Raw genomic sequence first — 26843 nt, 5'->3', positions numbered from 1 at the left:
GGCATTTGTACTTCATATTTGCTATATCTGTGGTTTAAAAAAATAGCAGGGAATGTCCATGCCTGTACACCCTCTCACCTACAGATTCCTGAAGAATTGTTTGAAAATCAGTAGCTAAACGAAAATACTGACTTAAAATTTGATATGAAAAACTTGTTTCACCGGTATATTCCACTTGTCCAAAGGACATATTGAGTAGAATATTTTTTACTCTTTCAAAAAATAGTGTCAAAGCTTACTGTAATTAAAAATCAAATAACAACAAAATCCTAGGCTGGACATAGTGGCTCACACCTGTTATCCCACATTTTGGGAGGCCAAGGCAGGAGGACTGCTTGAGGCCAGGAGTTTGAGGCCAGCCTGGGCAAAAAACCAAGACTCTGTCTCTACAAAAATTTTTTTAAAAAATTAGCCAGGTGTAGTGGTATGTGCCTGTAATTCCAGCTAATCAGGAGGCTGAGGTGACAGCATCACTTGAGCCCAGGAGTCTGAGGTTACAGTGAACCATGATAACACCACCATACTCCAGCCTGGGGAACAGACCAAGATCCTGTCTCTAAAAACAATAAATAAGTAAAACAAAATAACTTTTTTAAAAAAATCCTGCAAACACTTTTTTTTTTTTGAGATGGAGTCTCGCTCTGTCATCCAGGCTGGAGTACAGTGGTGTGATCTTTAGCCACTGCAACCTCCGCCTCCCAGGTTCGAGCGATTTTCCTGCCTCAGCTTCCCAAGTAGCTGAGACTACAGCGTGCGCCACCACACCCAGCTAATTTTTGTATTTTTAGTAGAGACGGGGTTTCACCATGTTGGCCAGGCTGGTCTCGAACTCCTGACCTCAGGTGATCCACCTGCCTCGACCTCCCAAAGTGCTGGGATTACAGGCTTGAGCCACCGCGCTCAGCCCCATGTATCTTTTATTTACTTAACCTATATAGACCATTAGGCTTGATCACTATTACTTTTTATCTTTTTTTTTTTTTTGAGACAGAGTCTTGCTGCGTCGCCCAGGCTGGAGTACGGAGTGCAATGGTGTGATTACGGCTCACTGTAACCTCTGTCTCCTGGGGTCAAGAGATTATCCTGCCTCAGCCTCCTAAGAAGCTGGGACTACAGGCGCGCCACCACACCCAGATAATTTTTGTATTTTTAGTAGAGACAGGGTTTTATCATGTTGGCCAGGCTGGTCTCAAGCTCCTAACCTCCAGTGATCCACCCACCTCAGCCTCCCAAAGTGCAGGGATTACAGGCATGAGCCACCATGCCTGGCCTTTTTTTTCTTTTTTCTTTTTTTTGAGATAGTTTCACTCTGTCACCCAGGCTGGAGTGCTGTAAGACAATCTCAGCTCACTGCAACCTCTGCCTCCCATGTTCAAGCAATTCTCCTGCCTCAGCCTCCCAATTAGGTGGGATTACAGGTGCCCACCACCATGCCCAGCTAATTTTTGTATTTTTAGTAGAGATGGCATTTCATCATATTGGCCAGGCTAGTTTCGAACTCCTGACCTCAAGTGATCCACCCACCTTGGCCTGCCAAAGTGATGGGATTACAGGCATAAGCCACCATGCCCCACCTTTTTCAGCTATTAAATAACCAAAACAAGAGCATGTTTTTTATTAAAACAATGTTGGCAATTATTTTATTCTGTCATTCTTTCTCCACGCCCCCACCACCCACCCCCAACCCCCAAGACAGAGTTTCCCTCTCATTGCCAAGGCTGGAGTGCAATGGCGCCATCTTTGCTCACTGCAACCTCCACCTCCCGGGATCAAGTGATTGTCCTGCCTCAGCCTCCCAAGTACCTTCATCACAGGCACCTGCCACCATGCCTGGCTAGTTTTTTATATTTTTAGTAGAGACAGGGTTTCACCATGTTGGCCAGGCTGTTTCCGATCTCCTGACCTCAAGTGACCCACCCACCTTGGCCTCCCAAGCTGTTAGGATTACAGGAGTGAGCCACTGCACCTGGCCTATTCTGTCATTCTTTAATCTCAAGTAAAACAGTGTCCTCACTCTCCTTCTATCTCCTTCTAAGCATGCTTTCTATCACTATTTTGAATCCATTTCTTTCATACTAGAAAACCTGAGAATTTTCTTCTTTCCCTCTCTAAAAACAACATGCATCAAATCTAATTAACAGAATTTAAACAAATCTTTCTGATGGTACTGTCCACATTTTATTATCTCAGAGCTGGGCAATGAATACTTCTCTAAGTAGTTTCTTTCCATATACTAACTTGGCTTTTAAATCACTGGTTCCCAAACATAGATCCACAACTGTCACTTTTCATACACCTGGGGATAGGAGTAGAAAATGATAGGTTCCTAGGCCTTACCCTAGAGATTCTCATGTAGTAGGTCTGAGATGTGGCCTGAATGCCTTACCAAAAAACTAAAAGGGCATTCACACCAGTGCTCTATTTTAGAACTGTTGGTTACAACACTGGACAGAATATTATACTTCAAAAGCCACTAGTTTCCTCCTGACTTTGACCTATTCAAAAAAGTGTAGGTCACAGTAATTTCAGTCAAATTCCTAATCTTGACATTTTATCAGGTTACCTTGTTCCATACTAATAATCCAATCTACAACTCCTTTGATTATGCAAGTCTTTTTTGCTATTGTTGGCATAACCTTGCTCAATCCTCTTCAAATTCACTAATTTTCTTTTCCTTTTCTTTCCCATCCAATAAAAATCATATTAGACCTTCAAGAACCAATGCTTCCTTGAAGCCTTCCCAATTTTAGATAGCTTTAAAATATCTAGTAGATCAACCTCCTAAGGGCTGTTTCCTCAGCCGTAAATAACAATTTGACTAGTCTTTATCTCAAAAGACTGCTCCAGCTATAAAACTTGTTCTACACTAATGTCTTCCCTTTTTAACCTCCTAAAGAATGCACTATTTACATTAACTATTGGTTTATATTTTGACACACATTATTTTAGAACAGCTGTTAAATGTATACTTCCACAATTAGATCATCTATTTGACTTCATAGCAAGAACTGAGGTATTTCTACATTACCTCAAAGCCTGTAACTCAGTGGCTAAGATACCCACCTAAATTATTATTGATTAAACCACAATTTCCTTTTTTCTAACATATTCAATCTCTCCTCCTTCCTTTAAATGAACATGAAAAAACAAAACCCGCCACTGACGAATGTTACTAACATAGTTGCCCCCAGGCTCAGTCCTCTCCATTATTAGTCTCCCATCAATCCTGGATTCAATCTTTCATTTGTTTGATTTACTATTCCCACCCAGCTATTGGATGTACATTTATAAAATCTGCCATCACTTCAAAAATCAAGCCTTCAAAGTGAAACTTTCTTTTCCACACATCTTCTTTCATTCTATTTTTTATCACTATCGTCATTCTCTTCTTAATCCTTCTTTCCTTCCAGTCTCCTATTATATCCAGCCACGCAATCTCTTGTGCCTCCTCAGTGTTTAAGACTCATTCTTCCTCAGCCTCCATGGCCCCTACCATCATCTTCATCATCTGAATAATCCAACAATCAACAACCCTTTTGATTTGTCACTATCAACTTCTAAGTAATTTGTCTCTAAAGAATGGAATTCTTAGTATTGTTTAAGTATTTCCCACCTCCCTCAGAGTACAAGTATTCTATTATTTTAAAACCAAATCAAATTCATTCATTCAACATATTTATTGAACATATACTATGTTCTAGATACTGCTCTAGGTGCTTGGGAATGGGCAGTGAACAAAATTATATTGCTCTTCCAACACCTGAAATGACCTATGGCAATCCAATATAATCAAGGGTACCTTTGAGTAGTTGTTTGTTTGTTTTTTGTTTTTTTTTTTTTTTTTTTTTTTGAGACGGAGTCTCGCTCTGTTGCGTAGGCTGGAGTGCAGTGGCCAGATCTCGGCTCACTGCAAGCTCCGCCTCCTGGGTTCATGCCATTCTCCTGCCTCAGCCTCCCGAGTAGCTGGGACTACAGGCGCCCGCCACCTCGCCTGGCTAGTTTTTTTTTTTTTTGTACTTTTTAGTAGAGATGGGGTTTCACCGTGTTCGCCAGGATGGTCTCGATCTCCTGACCTTGTGATCCGCCCGTCTCGGCCTCCCAAAGTGCTGGGATTACAGGCTTGAGCCACCGCGCCCGGCCTGTTTTTTGTTTTTATCCTGGAGTGCAGTGGCACGATCTCAGCTCACTACAACCTCTGCCTCCCAGGTTCAAGCGATTCCCCCACCTCAGCCTCCCAAGTAGCTGAGATTACAGGCGTGCGTCACCACAACTGGCAAATTTTTGTATTTTAGTAGAGACGGGGTTTCCCTATGTTGGCCAGGCTAGTCTTGAACTCCTGACCTCAAGTGATCCACCTACCTCGGCCTCCCAAAGTGCTGGGCTCATAGACATGAGCCACTGTGCCCAGCCTTAGAGTAGTCTTCTTAAGTAGCTGCCTTTGATTAATGATTTATTTATTCTCATTACCTTGTCAAGAATTAGTCCTTTATAAAAGGATCAACAAAAATTTTCAAATGACTTTAATTCAAATTATTGAACAGCCACTCTTTAGCTATGTGACCCTAGGAAATGTCTCAGTCTCAGGCCGTGCGCGGTGGCTCACACTTGTAATCCCAGCACTTTGGGAGGCTGAGGTGGGGGGATCGCTTGAGCTCAAGAGTTAAAAAGAGATCACCCTGAACAACATGGTGAAACCCCGTCTCTACAAAAAAACAAAAAATGAAAATTAGCCAGGTGCGGTGCTGCAGGTGAAGCTGAGCACCTGAGGTAAGCTCAGGAAGCTGAGGTGGGAGAATTGCTTGGGCCTGTTGGAGGTGTTGGCCCTGTTGGGCCTGTTGCTTGGCGGTGGAGGTTGCAGTGAGCTGAAATCATGCCAGGACCCCAGCCTGGGTAAGTGAGACCGTCCCTCAAAAAAAAAAAGCAAGAAAGAGGAAAAAGAAAACAGAAATGTCTCAGTCTCGACTGGGCTGATGGCTCATGCCTATAATTCTAGCACTTTGGGAGGCCGAGGCAGGCGGTTCACTAGAGCCCAGGAGTTCAAGACCAGCATGACGAATGTGGAAAACCCAGTCTTTAAAGAAATTCAAAAACCAGTCGGGCATGGTGGCCCATGCCTGTGGTCCTACCTACTCAGGAGCATGAGGTGAGAGGATGGCTTGAACACAGGAGGCGGAGTTTGCAGTGAGCCAAGATCATACCACTGCACTCCAGTCTGGGCGACAGAGCCAGACTCTGTCTCAAAAAAAAAAAAAAAAGTCTCAGTCCCTCTAGCCCACTCAGGAAAAAATGAGCAAAATATCTGCCTTGTTGTGCAGAGTAAGATATGTAGATACAGTGTAGGTATTTATTTATTAATGTTAGTTGTCTCTTAGAATACACAAAAAATATATTATTCAATCCAATGATAATAATCAATTCCAATCAGAATACTGTTGGCCACTAAGCAAATGGTGAAAGAACAGCAACTCTATCACTGTATTTGAATAGTTATCTTAATATTTCAGATGTATTTAAAATATTTACTATAAAAATCCTAAGACTAAAGTAAGAGTAGGATTAATTCCTAAGTACTTAATAAACCCATAAAATCAGTAAGGGACCAAAATTAATTATAAATATATATATGTAAATACTTTCAAGTTTAAATAGTTTTACGTCTACAGCATTTTCCTGTCTTTTAATTCCAAGACTTACAATATCCCAAGATCAGCTTCCTCCTCTTCATACGGTAAATAGAAAAACAAAAACCTGGAAATGGGAAGACTAGTATAATACAACTAGAGAGTTGAAGCTTAAGGAAAGAAAATGTCTATGCACTTTACACACAAAAAATGAATTATGGAATTAACAGATCCACATATCCAGTAAGAAAAATACTATGCAAACACACATGAGCTTTTAGAGTAGCCTGTCTTGAACTTCAAAAAAAGCACACAATCTCTGAAAAAATTCAGAATACAGGCAAAAATAAAATGTCAAGAATGAGGTTGGTGGATACAATGAGTCCTATAAGGGACCAGTACATTTGCTATGAGACAGACTACACTCACTTTCACCTTCCAGCTTTACTGTTAAGGCTGAGGTGAGAGGACTGCTTGATCCCAGGAGTGAAAGACCAGCATGGGCTGTTTAATGAGACCCTATCTCTACAAAAAAAATTTTGTTTTAAATTAGCCAGACATAGTGGCATGGTGCCTGTAGTCCCAGTTACTTGGGAGGCTGAGGTAGGAGGATCGCTTGAGCCTGGGAGATCAAGGCTGTAGTGAGCCATGACCGTGCCACTGCACTCCAGTCTGGTCGACAGAGCGAGACCCTGTATCAAAAAAAACAAAAAAAAAAAAAAAAAAAGGGGGGGGGGAGCCTTTCTGCAAAGGGATTATATATAAATGAAAAATAACCCACATATAGTGAGCTCATCAGCCACTCATAAAAACCATTTAAGCATGAGGAAATTGCTATGTGTAGCTGGGGATTGAACCAGAATTGCTTTTCCCAAAATCCTTAATAAACTATTTACTTCAGGAGGTAAGAGGTATCAATTTTAAACTTCTGTAAGTGAAATTTTAAGCTATGCCAACATAATCTTCTTTGACCTATAACTTGCACTATCACTCTAGATCAATTTAAATGATAAATACCAGTTTCTCACAATTATTCTCAAAGCAATTACACAATAAAACAGCATTTGTCTTTTGGTACAACCATATCACATCCATGAGATTTGCCAGTTTTAACATACAATTCAAAGATCAAACGGTTGACAGATTAATGTATAGCTAACGATTAATACTAATATGCAGCAACTAGGTTACTGTACACCAATTACAGGCTTACATTTGAAAAAACTACACAATCTGACTCCAGTGATATTAACCAACACAATCATCACTTATTTCCGTTATGAAGCAGTATGTGCAAGATGAACAAAACAAAATTGATAGCTACTATGATGCTTTTACATAGGAAGGCACTCAACTATCTGCCACTAAATTAATCTAGTTTACAGTATTATCAGAGTGCAAAAGTTCCCTAAAAAAGAATTTAAATCTCACAAGACAACAAAGGTCTTTTGATCTTGGTATGTTCTAGAACCACTTGAAATCTGTTATTTCATCTAGCAGAGTCCTATAAATCCCACTGGATAAATCAGAGTCAGATCCTGAAGTCCCATTTTTAGATTTCCAAGACACTAAATGATCAAAAGAGTTACAGTATGTAACTGGATCCATCCCCTTTTGAATTAAAGAAATCTAAATTTACATATACACAAGAGACTAGATGTTTGTGAGTTCATCAAGGTTAATATGGAGAATTACAAAAAATATACCTTAAATACTGTACTTTTAATTTAAAATGTCCTTATCAATTTTTTAGTTTCAAGCCAAAATGTATTCTTTGAGTATAGCTCCCCAGACTAGAATTCTAGTTTCTTGTTCCTACATAAACCAGATCAATAATGCATTGTCTACAGTTTTTTGTTCAACATATTTCAAAATAAGTTACCTAGATTTTTCTGGGGCAATCTGAAAGCAGACTTCCTTCTAGATTTCTATTTTTTCCCTATAATCTTTTAGTCATCATGCCCACACCTAACCTGACTACAATGTTCTTCAGCAATTAATTTGCCTTTATCAAGTTTTCCAAAGCATTTAACTTAGTTTGTTTTTACACAGTTCTCTTTTCACATTCATTTATCATTGGTTTATGTAACATTTAATAGAATAATACAAACACATTACAAGTACAATGGAATTAGCCAATTGGGGAACAAACCTATGACTTCCATGAGCATTCAACTCAAATGGTGGAAGCAACAGAAAGCAGTTTACATTCATTCAACTTACATGGACATTAGTATTTTTAAAAGAAGAATTATTAATCCTGCACACTGGTTAAATGAAGATTAGGGAAACATCTATAGTACCTACATAAAACATTTTAGAAAAAAAAACTATAAATAGTGATCACTTTAGCATATGATAGACCTTATACACAGAAGTCAGAGATTTACTTTTTTCCAGAAACAACTATCACAGAAAAGGCTAGAGAGCTTACTAAGAATTTTACCCCAATTAACTTATTGAATTCCCAAAATCACTCTAGAAAATAGGTTCTATTATTATCTCCATTTTGCAGACCAAGAAACAAAAGCACAAAGAGGTAAAAAACATTGCCCAAGGTAGTACAACCTGATTTGAGAGCAATCAAACCAAAGTGGTATGGTTCTGGAGTCTCTACTCTATACAATACAGCTTCTAAAGAAGTACTGTTTTGAGTTCTTTTAACAAACATATGTTACTTTTACATCTTAAGAATTGGAGGTAAATAAGCCATGTTCCATATGTCATTCCCCAGTGCAAATTTTTCAGTAGCACTCCTCTTAAATATATATGCTTTTATTCTGGCATTCAAGGCTCAACCACAACTTGATCCCAATTTGTACTGCTGTGATTTCAATTAAGCTCCTTATCCAAATAGCCTATAGGTTCTGGAAACCAATGAATCATCTTGAACTGGAATACACAAAAGCAGCAGACAGAGAGTCTGTCACATGACACTGTACAAAGACCAGTATTTGCTTACTTCAGATACTCTGAAAATAGTGGCCTGCCTTTTAAAGAGAAATGTCCAGCATGATTTCTTGGAAAAGTATAAAGCACCAAGAATCAGGACCTAAATTTTAAACCTTGATTAACCACTATCTAACTTTATGACCTTGGGAAAATCATTTAAACTCTCTGGAGCTCAGTCTGCTTATAAAATAAAAGCGGAGAACTGGAATACAAAAATGAGCTGCAGCCAGTACTAAAACCCAAATTCAAGGACCCACTCTAAATATTTGATTATACTGATCTGGAAAGGGGCCCCAAGAATGTTCATTTTAATATAACTGATACATGAGGTCTTTGGGTCACAGTGAGAAAAAAATAACAAAGCGATCTCTTAAGTCAATTCTAAATGTAGATTCTTAACTTCAGTCAATTAAGGTGCTCCTTTACAAGTTCAGGATGGGAGTTCTGGCCTGAAAGAAAATCCTTTCGTTCACCATGGGGCTTGTTTTTGTACCTTTCGCCATACCTTTTGTTTAAACACTGAAATAAGACTTAGTAGTACCACAAACTGAACTTCCATTAATCTGTTAAGACATATTTGCACACAGTCAATTCAAATTATTTTTTAAAGCACCTACCAAATGGTAAGTATCCACTGTATTTCATTAATTTCCACCGTTGTGAAATATGAAAATTTTAAGTTTTAGAGAATATGCACTCTGTAAGTCTCAAAATTTTCTTCTCCTGCTGTCTGAAAATTTCCAAAGAAATTAAATCATCCAAATTCACTACCAACATTTTGCTATCACTGAAAGAAAATACATAAAACTGATGAGTATTATTATAATGTAATAAAAGACTAAGTGTTTTCCTGTTTCTTTCCCTTTTCTTGTTCTTCTTAACCTTAGTATATATTTCTTTAATTACAAAGTTCTAGAAACCATATACCGCTTTGCCCTAGAGTTACAGATGTTTCATGCTCTGCTGTATTACCATCTGTGTATATACCATCTCACCAATCCCCTTTTAAAAAGCATTAATGTGAAATGTATGTGAAAAAGAACCTATCTTAATGTTTTCCAAAAAATATTATTTTACTTTTTAAAAATTGCTTAACGGGGCCAGGCACGGTGGCTCACCCCTGTAATCCCAGCACTTTGGGAGGCCAAGGTGGGTGGATCACGAGGTCAGGAGATCCAGACCATCCTGGCTTACACAGTGAAATTCCGTCTCTACTAAAAATACAAAAAAATCAGCCAGGCCTGGTGGTGGGCGCCTGTGGTCCCAGCTACTAGAGAGGCTGAGGCAGGAGAATGGCGTGAACCCGGGAGGCGGAGCTTGCAGTGGGCGGAGATCGCACCACTGCGCTCCAGCCTGGGCGACAGAGTGAGACTCCGTCTCAAAAAAAAAAAAAAAATTGCTTAACGATCTTTTTTTCTTTTTCTTTTTGAGATGGAGTCTCACTCTTCTCACTGAGGATGGAGTGCAATGGTGCAATCTCAGCTCACTGCAACCTCTTCCTCCCAGGTTCAAACAATTGTCCTGCCCCAGACTCCCAAGTAGCTGGGATTACAGGCACCCGCCACCAAGCCCAGCTAATTTTTTGTATTTTTAGTAGAGATGGGGTAATGGATTTTTTTAATGGAGAAAGGGAGTATCAAAATTGAAAGATGTTTTCGGCCCTTCGAAATTAAGCTGCTGGCATTAGCAAATCATAAACCTAAACAATACAACTGTAACTCATGACTCATTTAGCAATAGTTTTAAAGACTAAATAAGGAACTAGAAGCACATCTTTTTTGTGTGTGTTCTGGATTTCAAATTAGATCAGCATCCAGGAAACTATTTAAATCCCATTTGGGTGGAAAACTGTACAGGAATATTATCCATATAATACTGTCTAACTTATCTATACTTTTCTTCCTTAAAATTTATTTTATTTGTGATTTTAAAAGCAGCCCATATGCCTTACAGAAAAACTGGAAGAGAAAAAACAAGAAAACGAAACTCCCACAATCCCAACTATCCAGAAAGAAATCAGTTAAAAACCCTGGTGTATATGTATATATCCAAGTAAAGAAAAGAAGAAAATTTTTTTAATTAAGCAAAAAAAAAAGAAAAACTTTCATGTATTTACAACCAACAGAGTAAAAACTTTATTCAGGCAAGAATCATCAATAGATGCTAAATCTTGAAGAGGAAAGTTTAATGAGGAAGGGGATATTTATACAATCTCAAAGTATCTCCCCACAAATTAATTAGTAATGTCAAAAAAAACCAGCAACTATACAATAAACTACTCAACACCTTAACCAAGCTATCAAAATGAACATAATAGTAAAGGGCAAACAAACATCATATGCCTCCAGACGATAGAAAAACACATATTACTAAGCCAGTGTTCCAGCCAAAAATGCATAATCTGAATGAAGAAACCTTAAGACAAAGCCAAACTGAGGGGCAATATATAAATAATAAGCCTTCCAATGTCATAAAAGACAAAGATGGAGAAACTGTTCCAGATCAAAAGAGACTTAAGGGACAACAAAACTAAATGCAATCTGTGATCTTGGATTGGCTAATGGTACTGAAAAAAATGCTAATGAAGGACATAACAGGGACAATTGATAAAACTAGAATATAGACTATTTAGTATTATTACATCAATGTTAAATTTCTTGAATTTGACAACTACTCTGGTTACTTAGGAAAACATGCATGTTCTTAGGAAATGCATACTTCAGTAATAACGGCTGTAAAGGGGCCAGTACTACTGGCAATGAAACCCACTCTCAAATGGTTCAAGAAAAATAACAGGTGTATATATAAACAGAATAATAAAGCAAACAGCAAAATATCACAAGTCAGGTGATCTTGGTACAGGGTGTAAGAGAGTTATTTGTACTATTCAAGTAAATTTTCTGTAAATTTTAAATTATTTTTAAGTAAAAACCAAAAATACCTTGGTTTTTTAAGCATTCCTCATCATATGTGTGTGGCAATGTTTTAATTAAAAACTGAATCATCAGTTTGATGTATCAATTATTTAGTTTTGGAAGCCCTCCCAAATACCTTTGAACATCCCTGGAAAAAAGGTGATTGTTTTCAGGAGAATTAAAGCTGTCTCTCTCTTGCTTTACATCTGAGAAACACCACTCTATACACCATAAACACCCACCCCACCACCATCTCTCTAACTAGTCTCAGATAATTAGAAGGGATCAAGATGGTGAATAGTGGCTCTTTGACACCTTGCCAATTCCTGTGAGGCCCATCTGTACTTTCTTCAAATAAATTATGTGAGATTTCCCTATAGCCTTATAACAAATCCTTTATTTAAGCTAGCTAGAGCTGATTTCTGTTCCTTGCATCCAAAAAACTCTAAGACAGCAGGCTTTTAAGAAGGTGAAATAAACTACGGGTTCTCTCAAAGCAGGGACAGTCTTATCTCTCTCTGTATCTGTGGTGCCAGGAAAATAATAGCTACTCAAATTCATCTTTTGTCTGTGCTTCAAAAATATTGTTACAGTGAAGGCTTAATGATGTAAGATGTAATAAGACTGTGTCAAGGCAACCAATTAAGCAGCTTCATTGAAAGAGAAGAAGTAGAGACTTATTTTCTGGGTAAGAGTTACTATGTATCAGACCAACCTCAGACCCCTATTTATGGCTACTGGACCACAGTCCTAACCATTCCAATTAGTCACATCATGAATCTTCCCATCTCAGCCACTTCATTAAAGAGGAAATGGGGTTTTCAAATTCCTGAACGCTTTCTTTAAATGTTATATAAAGCAAGATGATAAGAGGAACTCAAGATTATCTCTCTGTAAACTCAAAAATAGAAACAATTACATATATTAGTCTGTGAAATAAGAAAACAAAAATATTAGAAAAGTGTATCTTTCTCATACACATTCTCCTTACATGTGGAACCTCTGAAAGACCCAAATTATGTTTTCCTCACAGTATCCGAAGTGGTAATGGTTAATTCTTTTCACCATATTCCTCACTTTTTACTAAAACCCACTGACACTAGGCTTCATCTTAGGCCAAACAGTAAAGAGAACAGGAAAACATATTTAATCTTTAAGTTTAAACTTATTCAACTAAAATAAGTTTAAAATAATTTGTAAGTGTAAATTTTTAAGACTTTAAATGGAAATTATTTTAAATACCCTATGAAAACAAAAGTCAAGATAAATGAAAAAATTCAAACATTTTTGGTCTCAGATAAAACATGAGACAACATAATTACACGAACTCTATTTTTTTAGAGATGCAGTTTCGCTCGTCGCCCAGGCTGTGCACTGGCACAATCTCGGCTCACTGTAACCTCCGCCTCCCACGTCCAAGCGATTCTCCTGCCTCAGCCTCCCAAGTAACTGGGATTACAGGCACCCGCCACCAAGCCCAGCTAATTTTTGTAGCAGAGATAGGGTTTCCCTATGTTGGCCAGGCTGGTCTTGAACTCCTGAGCTCAGGTGATCCACCTGCCTCAGCCTCCCAAAGTGCTGGGATTACAAGCGTGAGCCACCATGCCCGGCCAGGTGAACTTTAAAGTTGTAAGTACCGCAAACCAAAACTAACTCAATCCATTATCGTATGCTAGACAGGCATGACCTTAAATGCTGCAACCAAGTTGGCTATTACACCGGTGTGATTACTCAAAATCATCTTTCTCAATACTAAAATTCAGGACCAAGAATTTTTTGTTTTTAATTTACTTTTTTTTGAAAGAGAGTCTCACCCTATCGCCCAGACTGAAGCACAGTGGCAAAATCTTGGCTCACTGCAACCTCTGCCTCCTGAGTTCAAGCAATTCTCCTGCCTTGCCCTCCTGAGTAGGTAAGATTACAGGCACCTGCCACCACGCCCGGCTAATTTTTGTAATTTTTAGTAGAGATGGGGTTTCACCATGTTGGCCAGGCTGGTCTCAAACTCCTGACCTCAAATGATCCGCCTGCCTCGGCCTCCCAAAGTAGTGAAATTACAGGTATGAGCCGCTGTGCCCAGCCTATTTTTAATAATTAATATCTGATACGTCCTAGTCTTCTGAAGGACTGTTTCTTCCTTTGGATTAACTCTAAGCAACCTAAGAGTTGCTAAGAAATTATCTCTCTGTCCAAGTGTTGTAAAAATAAAGCTACATAGATCATTGCTTATCACGTTGACCTGCATGCAGATCCTTTCTAAACCCAGATTTCATGTTTCAAAGTTTTGAAATACAAAATATTTTAATTAAAAATGAACAAGTAGTTTACACATTAATTTACATTACAGGTTAATTATTTACTCATTAAAAGCTATAATGTCTGTTTTAATGGCATCTTAATGCAACACATCAAAAAAGAATTCCTTGTTAACCTGTTGCATTGAAAATGTCCAACATCCCAAAAAGCTTAAATAGTTTTGGTAAATAACCAAATAAGATTTCCAATAAAACTGTAAAATTCACCTAACAATAAAAAAAGTTTTTCTGTCCAAAAATAAAATCCAATTATGAGCTGTTCATGAGGGAAAAAAAGAATTGACTTCATATCAAGTGAAAACATGTTATCTAGTGAAATATAAGACCAACTGCTTTTCCTGACTCTGACTTAAGTAAAAGGCATCCTAGTTACCAATGGTTAATAAAAACTTCTTTTATCCTTAAAGATTTGAATTAAGATCTAATTAACTTAGTCTGGGTCACCTTCATTTGATTTTTAATGTAGCACTTAGCATGGAAGTTCACAATAACAAAAAGCAATTTGCATCATAATATGGTTAATTCCTATCTCTTGCAACTGCTATTAAAAATCTTGCAATTGCTATTAAACAATGAGTATTTTATATAAAGTAAAATACTCATTTTATATTATACAAAATAAAATACTCATATTTATTTTATATAAAGTAAAATACACCTTTTTTATATAAAGTAAAATGTTTAATAGCAATTGCAAAATTTTTAGTTAAATACCATCCACTTCTAATTTAGTGTAGAAAACAACAAATATTATTCCTCCATATTAAGTAAATTTGTAGGTAATACAAAAAATTATCCTGTCAATGTCAAGAAAAAAATAAGGCTCCCCCCAACTTTTGCACATTACAAAACAGGTAGCAAATACGAGCCACTTCAATTTTAAACCCAGCCTAAAAGCCAGTAACATTCATAGAGTAATATTTCAAATAGTATTCCTGTTAATTTGCCAGTCAACACAAAAAGCAATTTTACCATAAAGTAAAAATAATTATATTTTCAATATTAAAAAGTCTCATAAATTATCATGAAATTGGGGGAAAAAAGTCTCACAGAATACAAGTATTTAACATTTATTCTAACACATAACTGGGAACAGTCCCTGATCACCCTACGTATTTGAGATGTAAATGTGTTTGCTTCAACAAAAGATTCACATCCAAGAAATAATTAAGCACCTACCATCTGCTAAAAATAAATCCTTTGGAGATAAAAGTTTTTATACATTATTAAAATATTTTTTAAATAGTAAACATAAAATAGCATCTGTTGAGAAAACTGCATACTAGTATTTCCCAACCAGTTTTGATAGCTCTTCAAAGTTCTGTTGGTTTTATACATTTTAAGCACAGTATGGTTGTACACATTTAAGTCCTAATAGTAGCTTCCAGAAATGCAGAGTTGTTAGGGTTTACATAAAACACACCTTTAAAAATTAAACCACAGGTTTCTTTAGGAGATTGATTAGTGAAAATGAGTACATTATTCTTGGAAATTAAGAAGCCAATTTAAGAATTATTATTTCCCTAAGACCACTAAGGTATATACTAAGGGGAAATTTTTCTCCTATTAATTAGCTTTTCTCTTTACTTCCTCAATAGATTCAAGAAGTCCTAAAGTTTACTGGGGGCATATATGGCAAAGATTTCTCGCTGGAAGCTGTGAGGAAGTCAGACAAGCCAAAATTGTAGGGCAGTTATTAGTCCTACAGAGTTGATGGGAAATGGAGACCTGTCAAGGCTCTACACTTAAACTGGGATCAGAGAGATCCTTTTATTTACACTGACAACGAAAGGATATATGATCAAAATGTAGGCTCTAAAAATAAAACTTACTCTCCAATTACATTACAGTTTTCTACAAATCCACTTAAACAGATAAACAACTAATCCTTCAAACTCAGCTATCCTAGAACAAAGACTATTTGACTAGCTTCCCCCAAGGGACCAAATTCTTTCAAAACTCTCTGGGAACAAAAATTATGCCTAACCTTTTAATAAATTTGCCTAGACAATCCTAACTTAAAACATACATAGTAAATTAACAAAAAACAAACAATTATAGCGTTGTTATTTATAAAGTAACCATTCAAAATAAGGTACAATATTTAAAAAAAAAAAAAAAAAAAAAAGCCAGTCTCATTTTACAGGAACTAAAACATCAAAAATAAAAATAAAAATAAAAACACCCACCACCACCACCAAAAAGAAACAAACAAAACCTAAAGCAATAAAGCAAGCCAATACGAAGAAAGCTAGTAAACTGAAGACAGCTTTTCCTATAATTTCTAACTTGGTATTTTTCATTTGAAGCCAAATAAGTTCAACTGCTTTGTCTGTCTAGACCTGACCAAGGTCTCTACGAAGAAAAACATTGGGCACACTGTTCCCTCCTACGGCCACACAAATCAAATTTATAAAAATACACTGACTTTGTATACTGAATAGTAAGTTTAAAGTACCAAGCTTCTGAACCACAGACCTTAATCATGCACAATCTTCACACAGCAGTGAAGAATCTGGACTGATATACTTGCTCATATCAAAATACAAATGAGTACTGACCTCAAATTCCTATACAAACTCGCCCACTACCCACCAACATTTCACTTTATAATAAAATATTTCAAATATTCTAAGTAAGGTTGTGTGCTCAGTCTTCCATGATGAAGCTCACTGGTATGTAGAAAATCCCTAAGCCAGTTACTTCTCTAATTATTTCGTAGGCTAGAACCTTATCATCAACCTAGTTGATACAGTCACCATATGAAGTAAATGCTGCTCTAAAATATTTACAATGGAATAAAAGAATCATGAAACAGTGTATACTCTCCAACCTTTTTAAGTACTACTAGATTGAAAGGCACTCATCTTTCCGTTGCTTCACAATCAGAATGGTCATTAAATGTCATTAATGGCCCACTCATATCTCACTGCTTAGTTCCACCCAAAAAGATAGAACTCCCACTACGAAAGTGAATTCTAATCTTTCACACTTTAAAAAATAGTTAAATAACACTTGACACCATTTAATTTTCAGTCTCAGTCTGTAAGATTCTGAAAAGAGCATAAAATGGATTCAAGACCCTATTATGGTAATGTTTTTATTTATGGTCTATTAAAACAGACTAAATTCCACAATCCTATAATAGGTAAATGGGCATATTTGAAGAGGAAAAAAAATCAAGAATCGGAGCCTTAAACTTACATAATGATGATAGTATGCTGTAAGACGATTGTTAAAAGGCAGCACGGAGCTTCACTTTACCAAATACACAATCAACTTTGAAAATTCTTAAGGAAAGCTTAAATACATGGGAAAAATGGATGGCAAAATATAATGGCATCTCTACACCCAATGAAGTAACAGGTTTAGGCTTGTTTGTACAGCTCCCTAAAATTTAAGCTGAAACAGCATACAAAAACCAAAATCCACAAAATGGGTCAAGAAGTGGTTGGGAAATGTCTTACTCTAGATTGAAACATTTAATCATACAAAATAGATTGTACTTATACACTTATTAAACATTTTAATCTACTTTGGCATACTGAATAAAACATGGCTGGATTAAACCAAACAAAAACTATTATTGGTACCAAAATAATTTTTTTTAATGTTGAAGCGCACCTATCATCACCACTGAAATTTGCAAGCCTGTTTTTTTTTTTTTTTCAAAAGTGGAGACATTTTATTTGCCTTTCAGGAAAAACGAATCAAATTAATCAACTAAAACACAGCATTGTAATTTGCAGTAAAAAATCAACACATTTTGGTAACTGGCTCGGGTAAGGAAAAAAAAGCCCTGTCTTTTCATGTAAACATAATAAGCCTGTAATATGCTGCAGACAAACGCACTGCATGGGGTGTGGAGGACCCGAGCTGATTAGATTACCACAACATCAGCCTGGGGCCGCCATTTTTAGAATCTGTAAAGGACAAAAGAGGGAAATTTCAGTTTTTACTCCCCATCTCAGAAATTGAAGGAAAAAACAGACTATTTTCCAAATAGGTATTCGTGTCTCCAGCCTAGAGTTGAATGCACCTCACTTAATTCTCTCCAAGGTCTCCAGAACTCCAAACACCTTACCTTATTCACATCTCTAAAAAGGGAACAAAATAGGCAAAACGAGGTTTACTCTAGAACTAACTCTAGCGATTTCTCTTTGACTTTAAATTGTATCATTCTTAAGACAGAGCCCAGCAAGGACGGATCTATACGGAACTAAGGCCAGTAGAAGAGAGCACTCTGGATTGTTTTTTCTCACCCCCACCTCGTTTAGCACAGTGAACCGTTTGTTTCTCATCTGTGTCTGCTGCCACAGAGTCTGTGCCAATCCCTTGGTCAAAATAAGCTTTTCTGAAATGAGCCATATTGTAGATCCTAAGGCTCCGGCACAGTAAAGCACGGCGGTAATGCAAAACGAGTGGGGGAGGAGACTCAGAAGGCTGGGTACTGGGGTGACCACCTCAGGGGCGGGTTCACCCTCTCCAGTAGAGGATGAGGAGCTAGCTGTCTCGCTTTCCCACAAAGAGAGATGCCCAGGGCGTTCTTCTTACCCCCTTCGTATTCATGTGCACATTATACCAGAGACTGTCCATCAAGAAATGGAAGAAGAAAATGGGGCCTATATGGCTTTTCAGCACCTGAACAAGACACGGTTGAGAAAAGGGAGCGGTGGCAGCTCCTGGGACCACTTCGACACAAACCCTACTAACAGTCACAAGCCTCCCTCTTCACTCAAGCGGCCTTAACCCGCTGCCAATGAGGAGTGCGCCCCCTCCCTAACTCCCACTCTCAAGGGGGTTTAACTGCCAGTTTCCCCTTCCCCAATCCTAAAACCCGCCATAATGCTCCATTTCTAGGGTCAGGGAAAAGAAAGGATACATTGGATTTAAGCAAGCAACGTCTTGCGCCGGCAAAGACACCTGAGAGTCAACGTCTACTCCCCAGCTTAAGGATAAAGATGAGAGACCTCCCTCCCCCTTCAAACACAAGTCCCCCAACCCTGCAAGCCCCAGGAACTCCCACGGAGACGACAGGCACTGACCTGTGATGTTCACACACGAGACACCCGAACTCCGTTATGTGCTAGACCCCCAAGGAGTCTCTCCGCACCTCCGCAAACAGGCGACCCCCCGACAGCAGCCACTGCGGACACAGGACCCGGCTCCACACACCCCCTCCCCAAACAGCAGCGCGCAGCCTCTTCACCAGGAACCGAGTAGGGGAGGGGGCACCCAGGCAGTCAACAGGAACGCAGAGGCGACGGCGAGGCTGCTCGGAGTGTCTATGCCCACTCTGTTGCCGCTCCCGAACTCCGGCACGGTCTCCGACTCGGCCCCCTGCGCCCGCTCAGTGTCACTGCCTCTCGCTCTGGGAAAATGGCGGCGACGGCGGCGGCGGCCGCGGCGGCGGCCGCGGCGGCGGCGGCGGCAAGTGCACGGGGCCCGCCCGTCCCGCTCCGCAGGGGCAGAGGGGGAGGGGATGAAGCTGCCCGGCGCCATTTTGCTTGTGGGCTGCAACCCGCCGTTGCCTCTCAGCGGAGGCTCGAAGATAGCAAACTGGAGGCGGTGAGGGGGACGGAGTCTCTGTATTTCTGACAACAGATGCATTCAACAATCCACCGAAGGTTTGAGGAAGTGTCGATGTTCGGTGGGACTGGTTCTTTCCCCCTTTCCCCCAGTGGCCCTCAAATCTGGATATAGGTGAGCTTGGCATGCTAGTATTGGGTGCACGGACAAGGACAGCAGGGCCTGGGAACGAACTCCCTCCCGTCACCCTTCGAAAGCGATACACTTTCTCCTCCTCCCAAACAACCCCAGTCCCGTCTCCCCGTCCCTCTCCCCCTCCTCCCCCAGCCCAGTCTGGCCTCCGGCGCTGGGTGAACCCGGTTGGGGTGTCACTCGACGCCCACTAGGGGCTGAGGAGGCTCCAGTGCGCAGGCTCCGGGCACCGGATAAAAGCGGAGCTGGCGAGTCCCGCGCTGTCTCGATGGAGGAGCAAGAAACGGAAGAGGTCGGGGGGAGAAGCAGCAGGAAAAATGCAGCCACCGTCAACGCCGCCTCCCTGCCACCGTGTTTCGGGGTAAAAAGCTGCCGTTGCCGTCGGTGCAGTTGCCGTCGCTGCCTCCTATACTTCTCTTGGCCTCGGGGAAGGATTTCCCCACCGGTGGGACAATGTGCGGGGAGGGGAGTGGGAATTCCTTTATGTGGCGGTGATTAAACGAGGGAGGGACAGAGAGACAGTGATCTCGAAGAAAAAAGGGGAGACCAAATAATAAAAGGGTTTCCCCACTAAAATGACACGGCGATTCCGGCTCTTGTTTTCGGGGTCTTTCCCCGAAATGGTTTGCGTCTTCTCCTTGCCCCGCAGCGACCCGGAGCGCGGGGGGGAGCGGAGTGGGGAGAGGCAGAGGTGGTCTCGGCAGCCAATCGGCGCCTGATATGTCCTGTCGGGCGCGTCGTGGTTGGCTGGCGATGACCTCATCCTGCAGCAGCGGGTGGGGCCAAAGCTGTAGGGGGAGGCTGTTGCAAAGGTAGAGAGGGAGAAGTGACGATGGCGATCGTTGTTGCCGCGGCCGATGTGGAACCCAAGCAGTGGCGAAGGGAATCGCAAGGCTCTTCCCTGACCATTTTCTCCTGTCCCTGCGCGAGGTGAGGGCCCCGGCTCGGCCTCTGCGAAACTTTGGGGCGCTGGCGCGGAGGAGGAGACAGGATTTCTCCCGTGACTTTTGTAACTGCGTCAGGGCAAGATGGCGCTGGGTCTCCTTGGGGCGCGGGGGGAGAGGCACGTCCACCGCCGCAGCGCATGTGACCGGGCTGCATTCCTGTGGGGTTTGGCTCCGACCCAGGCCGGGGCGGGGGAGGGGACAGGGCTTGGGCGGAGGAGACTGTGGTGCGGTCGGCGTTGGCGGCCCGAAGAGGAAGAGATGACTGTTGGAAAGCGTTCCCCTCCCCCATACGGCAGAACAGCTGCGGCTCCCAGGGGAAAGCCCCCGCAGGACACTCCTCGTGGGGTGTGACGGCTGTTGGTGGAGAAGGTTTGGCGCCCTGTTTTCTTATCTGCCTTTCTCCCCGCAAAGTATACTTATGTAAGGTGGTAGTTCTCTGACGTGGGACTCGGAATCAACTATGAGTCCTTGAGGGTCACTGCGAGGCCTAGTGAGGGGTAAATTAGCTTCTGGGGGTACAACGTCAAGGAGGATCGATTAATTTCTGAGGAAACAGTTTCTCAGATTGAAATAGAAAAGTATTTCCAAAGTTTAGAAACAAATGTAAAGGTGTAAATAACACCCAGGAACACTTCAATTGCTTTTAAACGGCACAAGCAGCCATCTGAATTCAAGGGTCCTTTTCAGACTGTTCCTTCTGTACTTCCTGTTCTTTATTCCAGTTTCCTATCTGTACATCCCTTAAGAATATAGTTTTGTCGGTGGAATTTGCTTTTTTTATTTATTTTTATTTTTTATTTTTGAGACGGAGTCTCGCTCTGTTGTGCCCAGGCTGGAGTGCAGTGGCGCGATCTAGGCTCACTGCAACCTCTGCCTCCCCGGGTTGAAGCGATTCTCCTGCCTCAGCCTCCCAAGTAGCTGGGATTACAGGCGCCCACAACCACACCCGGCTGATTTTTTTATTTTTAGTAGAGACGAGGTTTCACCATATTGGCCAGGCTGGTCTCAAACTGTCGAGATCCTCCCGCCTTAGCTTCCGAAAGTGCTGGGATTATAGGCCTGAGCCACTGCCCCAGGCCTGCTTTTTACTTTTTATTTTTTATTTTTGGCATTAGGCGTTAGTAATACAGAATAAAAGTCGTGTTTTAAACTGTATGAAGTTGTAAGACTTTTCAGTACTTTTAGTGTGTTTTCTTTCTGTTGCCCTTTTGTAGTTTTTAAAAATAAAAGATGCAATTATAAGCAATTCCGGTGAATATTATTCCTTAAGATTCCTGCATCATTATGACATTTGAAGCACTTTTGTAGTAGTAAAAACTATACTTTTAGCTTTTGAAACCTCGATAGGAGAAAATATCCAGCAGTTTGTAAGGGCTATTTTGGCATATTCAGTAAGGTAGAATATGTTTTTTGTTTTTCCCACTTGGCTAAACTATAGTAGTCAAAACTAGCAAAAATTTTTACAGGGCTTCTCCTTTTGGGTGGTGTAGAGGGTGGGGAGTTACTCAACAAACACATTTGCAGCTAAAATCTGGCCTACTTCTTGATGGAGCACTTATGCTTGGTGCTAGGAGAAAATGATTGCTGGACCTGAAAAGAACCTGAGGTCAAGGTTGTGCTATTTCAGATCCTTAAGGCTTAGTTGTAGGCTCTTGGTAGTTTGAAAACAAGATTGGGTTTTTAATTTGTTTGTGTATCTTTACATCCTCACTAGTTTTTGTGGATTTCCTTTTTCAGTTATTAAGCAACTGAATGTGGATGAACTATAAATAATTAGTACAAAGAATGTAATTAGGTCCACTCTGAATAGAAAGCATTAAGAACTCTTGAATGTCTTCAAGGGTTACTTTGTTACGTGTAAGATGTCTCCCCTTCCTTTATAGCAGTTTTTATTCCTGCTTAAAAAAGGAACTAAATATGAAGTCAGTAGATTTTAAGGTAATTTTCAGAATGTTTCTACTTTCACCGTGCCTTAATAAGGAAAAGAGGCCATTTTCCAAGCGAGTGGAAACACCCTTTCCTTGTTTTGTGCCTTTAATCAGAGTGTACCTTCCTTGTTCCTGATTGCCAAATCCACGAACTTCTTGAGCTCTCAATTTTTCTTGACTTTCCCATGGCATTTTAAATACTGTTCATACTTGGAATTACTTTTCTTTGACTGCCTTCATACGTTCGTGTATTATGCCTGGGCAATTTCATTTGGGCCTATTATGTTCCAATACCTCTCCAATTTTCACCTCCATCTTAGCTCTGCCAGCTTCAGAGCTATAGGTAGGCAATGTAAAAGTTTACTGGGGACTGCAGGCTTTCTGAGCTAAATGAAAATACTAAGCTTGGTACTTGTTTCCTCAGAAATTTCTTCCCCTATCCCCTCACAAAGATTATTTGAGTAAATTACACCCCAACCTTCTTTTCCTTATTTTTGTTGAAATCATTGTCTCTTAACTTTGGAACATTGCAATTGCAATAAGCTTACTAGGTTCACATAGCATATCTTCTGATGTGCTACAATTAAAATGCACGCCATCTCAAAAGTACTTTGCCATCTCATACCTTTGTGCTTTTGTCCTACTACCAGGAGTGCATCTTTCTCACTTCTGGATAACACAATTGGAGCCTTTTCTTTGCCTCTTTAAACTCGACAGAATCCCTACTCCCAAGTAAATGTGTCATTCTTTACGTTGATAACCCAGCCTAGTGCTTGACACTTGATAGGCATTCATGTGTACAAGGTTTTTTAGAGATTGATAAGATTAACTGTAGAGTCTATAAACTGTAAATACTGGCTTTTAAACTCTTTTTAAAGAGCTCTTTTGATCAACAATTTGGATAAGATATGGAAGGTTAGGGAGGCTCCAGGCAAGAGAGAAGACTGCTGATGGCCCAGAGATAGTTCTGCCCCAAAAAGGTGGGAAGAAAAAAAAAACTGCGCTGCATATTTTTAAGAAATATATTTTATAGCATTTTTCTTTAATGCCTACTTTTGCTGCAAGCACTGAAGTTTATCCTGCATTTGTATTTCTTATTTGAGAAAGAAATGGCCTTTGGGGTTTGTTTTGTTTTTTGTTCCTTTGTAAGCACACTGCAAAAGTGGCGTTGTCAGCATTGTCTTTTGAGGTATCAAATGTGCTTTCCATCAGCATATATCTTTTATATAGTACCATTCCTAATAAACTAAATTGGTTATCAACCTAATACAAATGGTATTTCGTACAACTTAAGCCTAAACTAAGTTAGATTATATAGAAACTTACTCTTAGAGAATATATCGCCTTAATATTTCTTATCCTGAAAAGAGTATTTTTAAGTGCCCCTCTCAAAGTATATTGGTTAATATTTGTCCCAAATGTAAAACTATATCCTGGTTTTTCCCTTGCAGTTGTTTAGCAAGGAAATGTTTACTTACTAATTTATTTTCTTCCAGACTCTATTCTACCAGTTTAAACTTAGCTGAGTTTTGTTTTTGTTTTTTTGTTTTTGAGACAGAGTCTTGCTTTGCCGCCCAGGCTGGAGTGCAGTGGTGCAATCTTGGCTCACTGCAGCCTCTAGCTCCTGGGTTCAAGCCATTCTCCTGCCTCAGCCCCTGAGTAGCTGGAACTACAGGTGCGCACCACCACGCCCAGCTAATTTTTGTATTTTTAGTGGAGATGGGGTTTCACCATGTTGGCCAGGCTGGTGTCTTGAACTCCTGACCTCAGGATCACCTGCCTCAGCCTTCCAGAGTGCTGGGATTACAGGTGTGAGCCACTGTGCCCAGCCTAAACTTAGCTCAGTTTTAGTGCTACTTCCATTTCTTTATGTATAGTTCAATGTAAGAATAACAGAGTTTGGGATTTTTTTTTTTTTTTTAAATTAGCAAGGTAATGCCACATCAGGTCCTTGGTGACATTAATGAGAAAACAGGGGAATTACTGGAAAGTCTTGATTTAAGGCCAGATGAGAAATCCTTAACTGCTAGTGTGACTTCCCTCCCCACAAAAGAGTGCTCTCATAATACATCGAATTGTTGGATGTTGTTGTATATACTTTATACATAATCTTGCCCACGGTGGCAGAGCATTAACTTTAACATCTGTCTCCCTGACCTCACCAAAGTTCATAATCTTTGCCCTACTTACACTGTCTGAAGGGTGACTTGGCTTTTTTTTTTTTTTTTTTTTTAATTGAGACAGAGTCTTGCTCTGTTGCCCAGGCTGGAGTGCAGTGGTGCGATCTCGGCTCACTGCAACCTCCACCTCTTGGGTTCAAGCGATTCTCCTGCCTCAGCCTCCCCAGTAGCTGGAATTGCAGGCACTTGTCACCACGCCTGGCTAATTTTTGTGTTTTTAATAGAGACAGGGTTTCACCATGTTGGCCAGTCTGGTCTCGAACTTCTGAGCTCAGGTGATCTGCCTGCCTTGGCCTCTCAGAGTGCTGGGATTACAGGCTGATGACTAAACTTTTGAGGTGTGGCACAGGACAGAGAAAGACTTATTTTAAAACATCCTGTCTTCAACCCAGGAGAAGAAGAGACTGGCTTTTAGAGCCCTCAATGTAGCAAGAAGAGCCTGAATCAGTAGGAGTGATAAAGAAGGTATATAAGATACTACAGAAACATCCGTACCGGTTGCCTGGGTGAGTATAAAGAAAAAGAAGGAATTGACTTTCAAGAAAAATAATTGACATTTGATAGTCTTAAGAGACAAAAGTCAAAACAGGGTAGATTCGGTCTTAATGGGAGACAAATTTAGCAAGCAAGCTGAGATCTTAGGTCTACATTTTAGGCCAAGGAAAAGGAACTGAGTGCATTTGTTTTTTAAGGTAGATTATATGCCAGTGCACAACATACTTAACGTAAGTCTGATTAGCTTTATAATAATAATTTTGAAATTATTTTATTTGTAACTATCCTAAGCATTACCTTTTATTGTTAGATTATTATCTAATGCCCACAAATGATAGATAGCATTTGAAAGTAATTGCTGGCAGGGCATCGTGGCTCATGCCTATAATCCCAACACTTTGGGAGGCCATGGTTGATGCATCACATGAGGCCAGGAGTTCAAGACCAGCCTGGCCAACGTGGCAAAACCCTGTCTCTACTAAAAATATGAAATAATTAGCTGGGCGTGGTGGTGCACATCTATAATCCAGCTACTCAGAAGGCTGAAGCATGAGAATCGCTTGAATTGAGGAGGTGGAGGTTGCAGTGAGCTGAGATCACACCATTGCATTCCAACCTGGGGGACAGAGTGAGACACTGTCTTAAAAAAAAAAAAAAATTGCGAGGCCACCCTTGGTAGCCTGTAATCCCAGCACTTTTAGGAGGCCGAGGCAGGAGGATTGCTTGAGGCCAGGAGCTAGAGACTAGGCTGGGCAACATGATGAAACCCCCGTCTCTAAAAATAATTTTTTAAAAAAATTAACCAGGTGTCTGGCACACACCTGTAGTCCCAGTTACTCAGGAGGCTTAGGTGGGAGGATCACCACTTGAGGCCAAGAGATCAAGATCAGCCTGGGTAACATAGCAAGACCCCCACCTCTAGGAAAATAAAATCCCAAGTTTTCAGTTATTCACCCACTTTAGGTTTCCACCTTCCTTAGAAAGTAAAGTAGTATAAATTATTTCTGAAATTTGTGAAAACGATGTACCACATAACCCTCTCAAACCAGGTTGCTTCTACTCCAGTGACTTCATTCCTAAGGGGCAAAGTAACTCGAATGATAGGTGAGCTCATGACATGGTTTAGCTCCATATCAAACTCTGGATTTGGGAAAATTGCTACTGATTTGTTAAACACTTGAATTATTATATGCCAGGTCAGAATTTAGCAACTAAACTCTCAGGAATTTGTAAACCTCCTTTTTAACATAGAGAAGTGAGTCCAGGCTGGGCATGGTGGCGCCTGTAATCCCAGCTTCTCAGGAGGCTGAGGCATGAGAATTGCTTGAACCTGGGAGGTGGAGGTTGCAGTGAGCTGAGATCACACCACTCTACTCCAGCCTGGGCAACAGAGGGAGGCTCTGTCTCAAAAAAAAAAAAAAGTGAATGTACTGTAAAGCCTATTTACACCTCTCCATCACACATAATTGCCTATACATTATGCCCAGTGCCTGGCCCCTATTGGATTTCTGACAAGCTTTAATGTTGTTAGGTTAAGAGAGAACCTGTTCCTCAAGTTTAGTCTTATCTCTAGTATTTAAATTTTTCATGAAGGAAGGCTGTGCTAAGGTGATAACCTCATTCCTGAAGAACACTTACGTTAAATAGGAAATGTTCAATTGGTTTTCCTCATTCTATGAAAAACTCGAAAAGGCAACAAAAATACTCACTATTCCTGGTTCATTTGATAACAATGTTGTGGTAGTCTAGGCATTTCTCCCGTGTCCCAA

At 40.1% G+C, this 26843-nt stretch overlaps 1 protein-coding gene across 6 annotated transcripts in view; it reads right to left on the bottom strand.

Annotated features, from left to right (window-relative positions):
• KMT2E (lysine methyltransferase 2E (inactive)) overlaps positions 1-19176 on the bottom strand; it is a 101395-nt gene extending 82219 nt beyond the window's left edge. For all 6 annotated transcript variants that reach the window (XM_028846155.2, XM_028846157.2, XM_015134638.3 and 3 more), the window contains exon 1: positions 18849-19176. The gene's annotated coding sequence lies outside the window, so the exon portion shown is untranslated. The remainder of the gene's footprint in view (positions 1-18848) is intronic.
• Positions 19177-26843: the final 7667 nt, after the last annotated feature.

Source organism: Macaca mulatta, chromosome 3 (genome assembly GCF_049350105.2).
Source record: "Macaca mulatta isolate MMU2019108-1 chromosome 3, T2T-MMU8v2.0, whole genome shotgun sequence".
Classification (NCBI taxonomy): Eukaryota; Metazoa; Chordata; class Mammalia; order Primates; family Cercopithecidae; genus Macaca; species Macaca mulatta.
Note: the sequence above shows the minus strand (reverse complement) of the source record. Positions and strands in the feature narration are given on the sequence as shown.